The sequence below is a fragment of the Diuraphis noxia genome, unplaced genomic scaffold (genome assembly GCF_037042655.1).
Source record: "Diuraphis noxia isolate RWA-SAM2 unplaced genomic scaffold, SU_Dnox_SAM2 contig0001, whole genome shotgun sequence".
NCBI classification, from domain to species: Eukaryota; Metazoa; Arthropoda; class Insecta; order Hemiptera; family Aphididae; genus Diuraphis; species Diuraphis noxia.
This window is the reverse complement of record NW_028301711.1, coordinates 65,762,051-65,769,301: the sequence shown is the minus strand read 5'-3', so window position 1 is coordinate 65,769,301 and position 7,251 is coordinate 65,762,051.

Here is a 7,251-nt window from a genome sequence, read left to right as displayed (position 1 = left end):
CCATTTGGCCGTTTCAAAAAATTGTATTTAACGAGTATTTTTTGATACCAAAACACTTCGAGTTTCTCGGTAATTTTCCGAATGACGAGTGATAACTTGTTGGTACATAATTTTTATAAAATTCTTTAATTATTTTTATTTTTTATATGTAAAGAATTAGAGATGTGAGTGGTGTAAATTTACAGGGTAAATTTTAACCGGTAAAAAAATTTACCCAAATTTTACCAATTTTTTTTACCGATAAATTATTTTTTACCAAAAAAAATGTTGTGTGACCCCTTTAATCAAATGAAATCGAAAACGCCTAGTCTTAATTATTGTAAAGAGATATTTTTTATCAAATGATAACAATGCAATAATGAATAAAGTACTAATCACGGTTTAAGATAAATCTTAAACCGTGGTACTAATCATATTTTCTATTTGTTCGGTATACGGTCGATCGTCAATCGTTATCATGTTATCAGCTGTCGACCTGTGTTGTTATGAGTTATGACTATTTGATATTTCTATTTTAAGACACATTTTCGAGTTTCTAGTCTGTAGACTCTATAGTCTATTGTGTATCAACAAAAATATTTTTACCAATTTCCAGTTGTCAAAAAGACAAAAACACCTTAAAAATATTTAAATATAGGTAACAAGATGAAGCCTCAAGAAATAAAAAAACGATATTTTGTACCGATTGAAGGCAAACGTTTTCAATGCTTGTATTGTGAAAACATTTATAAAGAAAACGTTACTAGAATGGTTTTACATTTTTCAAAATGCAAAAGACGACCATCCTCAATTGAATCAAATAAAAAAAAAAAATAACAACAAACAACAGGGTAAGTTAAAAGCTTAAAATAACTATGTACTTTTTCGGGATTCAAGTAATTTATGCATTTTCTGATCATATTATAATATTAAATATAGTGTTACCGTGTATTCATGACATTGGTTAAATACTTGGTGGCTAGAAAGCGGGTTCCTAATAGTATTTTGTATAATCATAGATTTTTTGAGGTGCATTTCCCTGGCACCCCCACCTCGGAATTTCGGAACCAAATTAGGAGCCTTTTTTTGTGCTAGGTTTGTGCAGCTTTGTGCCCGACTTTGAGAGTTTGTGCGGCAAACCCTGATTTTTAACGAAATTTTCAAGGTGGTGGTGCCGCGGAAACGACTGCACCCCCACCTGGGAACTTTCAACTTTTTATAACGCCATTCGTTTGTGCTAGGTTTTTCGTTTTATTCAGGTTGCATTAAAAATTAAATTTGATAAAAAAATATGTTTTCATTAAAAAATATTAATTCAATAAAAAAATTAATATGTATAAAAAAAATCTCATTTGATAAAAAATCTATTTTGATTAAATAAATGTAATATAACAAACTCGAATTTTATAAAAAAAAAATCTATTTTGGTAAAAAAAAATGAGTGATAAAAAACGTATTTGATAAAAAAATATTCAATAAAACAATTGTAATTTGATTAAAAAAATTGAATTAGAATAAAAAAAAAATCGAATTGATAATAAAATGAGTTCGGTAAAAAAACGAATTTGATAAAAAATATTTAATAAAAATTGTACCATGAATAAAAAATTGATTTTGTTTAAATAATATAAATTCAATAACAAATCAAATTTGATAAAGACATTTTAATCCAACAAAAAATTGTTATGACCTCCCGACTTTGCGCGTTAATACAGCAAACTCCGATTTTTAACGAATTTTTCAATGTGAGATTGCTGCGTAAACCATAACTCACCCTTAACTTAACATTTTTGTATACCAAATAATACTTAAAATAACTTGATATATGATAAATAATAATAAAAAAAATTAAATACTAAGCATGGTGTAGAGAAGATTTAATAAATATAATAGAATACCTATACCTACTTTTTTAAATATCTACTATAGAGATTTATTTGATGGAAACATTTGTACAATTTTCTTTACCACCTATAAGTACTTCCAAAAGAGCATGTTATTAATGATACATATTTGAATGTGTTTAATAAAGTAAACTATTTATAAAATTGTAATTAATTATAATTTCAGATCAATATATAACTTAATTATCTACAAACCTGATTTTATTTTATTAAAATATGTAGTAAATATAATTGTATGATAGATTATATAATATGTATATAAATAACAAACAATTTAACGAAGCAGTCTAAACTCGTTTTATAACCATGTACATAAAACATAAAGTTGTTAAAATTATAGTAATTGTCTAATAAAACTTCCTTAATTGAAATTATTTTATATGTTATCTAATTGAAAAGAATAATGTATTACTTAAAATAATTCTTACGTGATTAATATTTTAAATTTTGAAGTAATGGTATGAAAAACGACAAAAATGTATATAATTTTTGATATTTTACATTAAAAACCATGTATTCATAATATAAAAACCGGCCTTCGGTGGCGCTACCTGCACGAGACATTTGTACTACCAAACTACTGAGAACATTAATTGCAACCGGTATATTTACAAGTGGCGTCATCTTATCTTATCTACATCGTGGGTATAGGCGTATCCTATCTATTCTTATAATATCTATTGTAAACGTAAGCCTAATCAGCTGATCGAGTTTCGCTTCTATATTATTGTACTAAAATATTATATAGGTTAGTACACGATTAAAGATAGTATGGTTGCATGACGACGTATGATAATGTATAAGCAAGAAGCAGCCACAAATATGCTTACAGTCAATCTGAGTGCATGGTAGTGCTCTCTATCGCTCAATAAATTCACAAGAACTAGTTTATATGTTTTTGATTTCGATCATAGATAGCATGGCGGTAGACCACAATGTTATTGTGTATAAATATATTATTATATATTTCTTTAGCTATAGTAAAGTAATAAGGATCGGGATTCGGGAATTTGTTTTTTATACCACCTGTGATTTACTACAGCATTTTACACATTATTGGCATAATATCTCGTTCTAATATACAAAATTGTGATATATTATTTATATTAATGACTACTACCAGTACTACCCTAAAAATGTCTTGTTGTATTCGCTCACCACGTTCTGTGGCAAACACCACTTTTGGAGTACCAAAGAATGAGTTGGAAAAAAATAAATGGGAGGAGGCTTTAGGCATGAAATTAAAAAAAAAGCCATTGTGTATGTGCTTCTCATTTTAATGAATGCGACATAATAAGCTGTTGGAATTCTGGTTTGAATAATTATTCGGTAAGTAGGTATTCAAAAGTTACTAAGAGTCTAAGAACATTAATAACAATGTAAAGTAAATCTGCAAATATACCTATTTATACCTGAAAAACAAATGAACAAATGTTTGTCAAAATAAAATGTTTACAGGTATGTTATAAAAGGAAGCAGTTAAAAAAAGGTGCAATACCATAATTATTAACTTGTACTGACCTATCATTTTTTTCAACTTCAAATAACAATATGCAGGAGGTAGGTATTTTTTAAATTGATATTTACTGTTATGTAATGTGTAATATCTATATTCTATATAAATATATAGTATAATATAATTTATTTAATTTATGTTATTTAATTCTTGTCATTCTTGACTTAAATCTTCTTTATGTATCTTACCATTCTTACCTATTTTTATTTTATTAAATTAAAGGACATACTGCATATGTGTATAAATGCGTATAATAACCTATTATTTCCTACTATAACCAGGTATTTCGTTTTTAATTTTTGGAGCAATTTTGGTTTCAAGTATTGGTTATTATTTTTAAACAATTCCTTATCTTGTTAATCCTTATTTTTCATGCATCACGGTCGCCGGTCATGAATCACTATACTTAGTATCTACATACCGACGATACGTTTTATTTAAATAATACTTTTAACATTGTTATCATCAAGTATTCACTGTGATTCAGATAATCAGATTGCAGGTAAGATTATTTTAATTGTTATACCTACCTACTTATATAGTATGGTATAATTATTTATAGTTTTTTTTTTATTACAATAAATTTAAAATGATATATTGATTTTATAATATTATAATATTTATATTGTTCCGCTATGACTATATTATAATATATCCATTTAATATTTTTCTGATTTGTATATTTAGTCAAGTATATTTTAAACACAATTTTCTAATACATAATAATATATTATTATTTTTTTTTTTGATATATTAAATGTATATATTTAATGTAAATTTTTGTATTGTCATCCATACTCGTAATGTACGAAATGATGGGCTAAGCGACGACGTCGGGCCCAATGTCGGGCGAAGCCTCCGTTTTTTCCAGACGGACATTTCTCCAGCCCCCCCAACACCAATAATGTTTATCAAAACATAACTTAAGGTTTGTAAGTCGTTTGTAAAGTTTTGTAAAAACAAAATTTTCGTTTGTAAAGAAAACCGAAAAAAGTTATGACCATTTCAGGGTGGGGGGGCTGGAGAAATGGGTGAAAACCACGGGATTTGGAAAAACCAAACTTTTTTCGGCTCAGTGGTTTGTAAGTCGTTTGTAAAGTTTTGTAAAAACAAAATTTTCGTTCGTAAAGAAAACCGAAAAAAGTTATGACCATTTCAGGGTGGGGGGCTGGGGAAATTGGGTCCAAGTCGGTTACAATCTGTTTTTTTATTCATAAAATCTAAAGAAGTGATACTTACTATGTATTCTTCAATAATTATTGAACTTCAATGGCTTATTTGTGGTTTATTGTTTTTCGTCTATGTAAGTCTGATACATCTGATTATGCTGATACTTTTTTTTTTAATTGTATTACGATAAAAATATTGCTTAAAAGTATCGAAATATGCCATATAATATGCAGTAATAATCATGAAAATATGCCATATAATATGCAGTAATAATCATGAAAATATGCAACAAATATGCAGTCAAAATAATGAAAATATGTAAAAAAATATGCAGTCAAAATTATGAAAATATGTAAAATATATGCAAGAAATTTTTATTTATTTAAAATTTACAAAAAAAAAAATTTTGGGAATTTTCTGAACTTGATTTTTTTTTGAAATTTTATTTATGATTAAAATGAATAATCATAGGTACCTATGCTTTTCAAGTTTTTCTTCTGTGAAGCTGTGTCATTTATTGGTTAACATATTTTTAAAGACTGCAGAGAACGAACGTTCGACGTGAAAACTGAAGTTATTGGGGCATATTTGAAGCAACTTAGTATTTTCGGGTCTTGATAAAGATCTTCGATCTGAACGTTCTCGAAATTTAGTTTTAATTTTTCTACATGATAAAATATTTTTTAAATTTTCGCTTCAATATGCAATTCATTTTAAATTTTGTCAAAATATGCAATAATATGCAATAATCTTTAAACATGCAGAAATATGCAAAAAAAAATTTCGCCATTAGCTTCAAATTATGATGATTCGTGGAGATAACTGATAAAAATCCAAATATATTAAAAGGAAAGAAATATGCAATTGCATAGAAATCCACGCTCTAATCATGATAATCTACATAGGCATGGCTTATAATTCTTTACAATATAATATTAGTATAGGCATTGAATTCGTCTTTTTTTAAACCTAAAGTTAAGAACAACACTTGTGTTGTTACATTGGTTGTTTTACGATATTTTAATTTTTATGTAAGTTACGAGCATTTAAAATATTACTAGTTAACTTGAAAATGCTTATAAATTACAGAAAAATTAATAATATATAATACTTAGATTTACCCCGGAATACCGGTACCTAAAGGTTTACATACATTATGTAGCATTGAGTTTGGAGGTGGCAACTACTTACTACTTTACTAGTCTTATTTGTTAGACGATATTTTGTAAGAAAAAGTTCTGAAAATATCATGCAATACTCATAGGTACTTAATAATTGTAATTATACAATTGGAAGCAAGTAAACTTTTTAAAAAATGTACATAATTTAATTTGAAAGCATTAAAAATAATATTTTTACAAAGAAGAACTTAATTTTGTTTTACAATAGTTTAATATTTTACTATAATATTTTTATTTGTTAACAAGGTATATGATTTTTTTCCATGATAATACAGAAATTTCAATAAATATTTGCAAAGAGAAATAGTTTATTTTTTTAAATTATTATACATTTATAGGACTCCTTTACTATAGCTCCCTCACTAAATTTTCCTAAAAAAACGCACGGGTACGATTGAATTTTTTTATTACAATATTATATTATATTGAATATTATAAAATATTAAATAGGTACCTAACTCATAAGTCTAATAATTTATTATATTTATTAATTGTGTTAAGTTTCTTAACGTTTCTATACGTTTTTAAATTTAACAGGAACTGTATTGGTTTTATATAATTTATTTTAAAACATAAGTTTCTACAATTTTACATTATTTTTATAATTTTTACATTTTTATCTACCTCCCTTGTTGGATAAAACATTATCGACTTTTGATTTTCAAATAGCAAGCTATATATGAAGTTTCAAAAATTGTATTTATTTAAAAATAATTTTATGTTAAATTTATGTTTTTATAATAAACCGTTGACGATATATAGACATTTGGTGAAACTAAGGGACTCAAAAAAATAAAAGAGTTTGTCCATTTTAATTTGCCTATGTTTAAGTATATATTTTTATTGGTAAAAATAATTTGTACTACCTATATAAATAATTACCAATCTAGAAAAAACGTTTGAGCCGAAAAAAGTTTGCCCCACCCTGAAACGGTCATATCTTTTTCCGGTTTTCTTTACAATCGAAAATTTTGTTTTTACAGTACTTTACAAACGACTTACAAACGACTGAGCCGAAAAAAGTTTGGTTTTTCCAAATCCCGTGGTTTTCACCCATTTCTCCAGCCCCCCCACCCTGAAATGGTCATAACTTTTTTCGGTTTTCTTTACAAACGAAAATTTTGTTTTTACAAAACTTTACAAACGACTTACAAACCTTAAGTTATGTTTTGATAAACATTATTGGTGTTGGGGGGGCTGGAGAAATGTCCGTTTTTTCCAGTGACCGACGCCGATGGGCCATGTCGACCACGTGTCTTGGGGGTCGACGGCCAACTGGCCAGCCTATCACAGCCGTCGGTCATCCACACTTTCGTCATCCAGCCACAACTCAAGTCATCATCATCATCATCATTTGTGTAACGTACGAAACCATTTCCCCCAACATTCCCCCCTTTTCATTTTGATTATGTATCACTACAACGTATTTCTATTTATGCTCCATTTTTCCTCATAGGTGCCCCGGTAACCGTCATGCGGAGCCGTGGGTATTTTCCTTTAA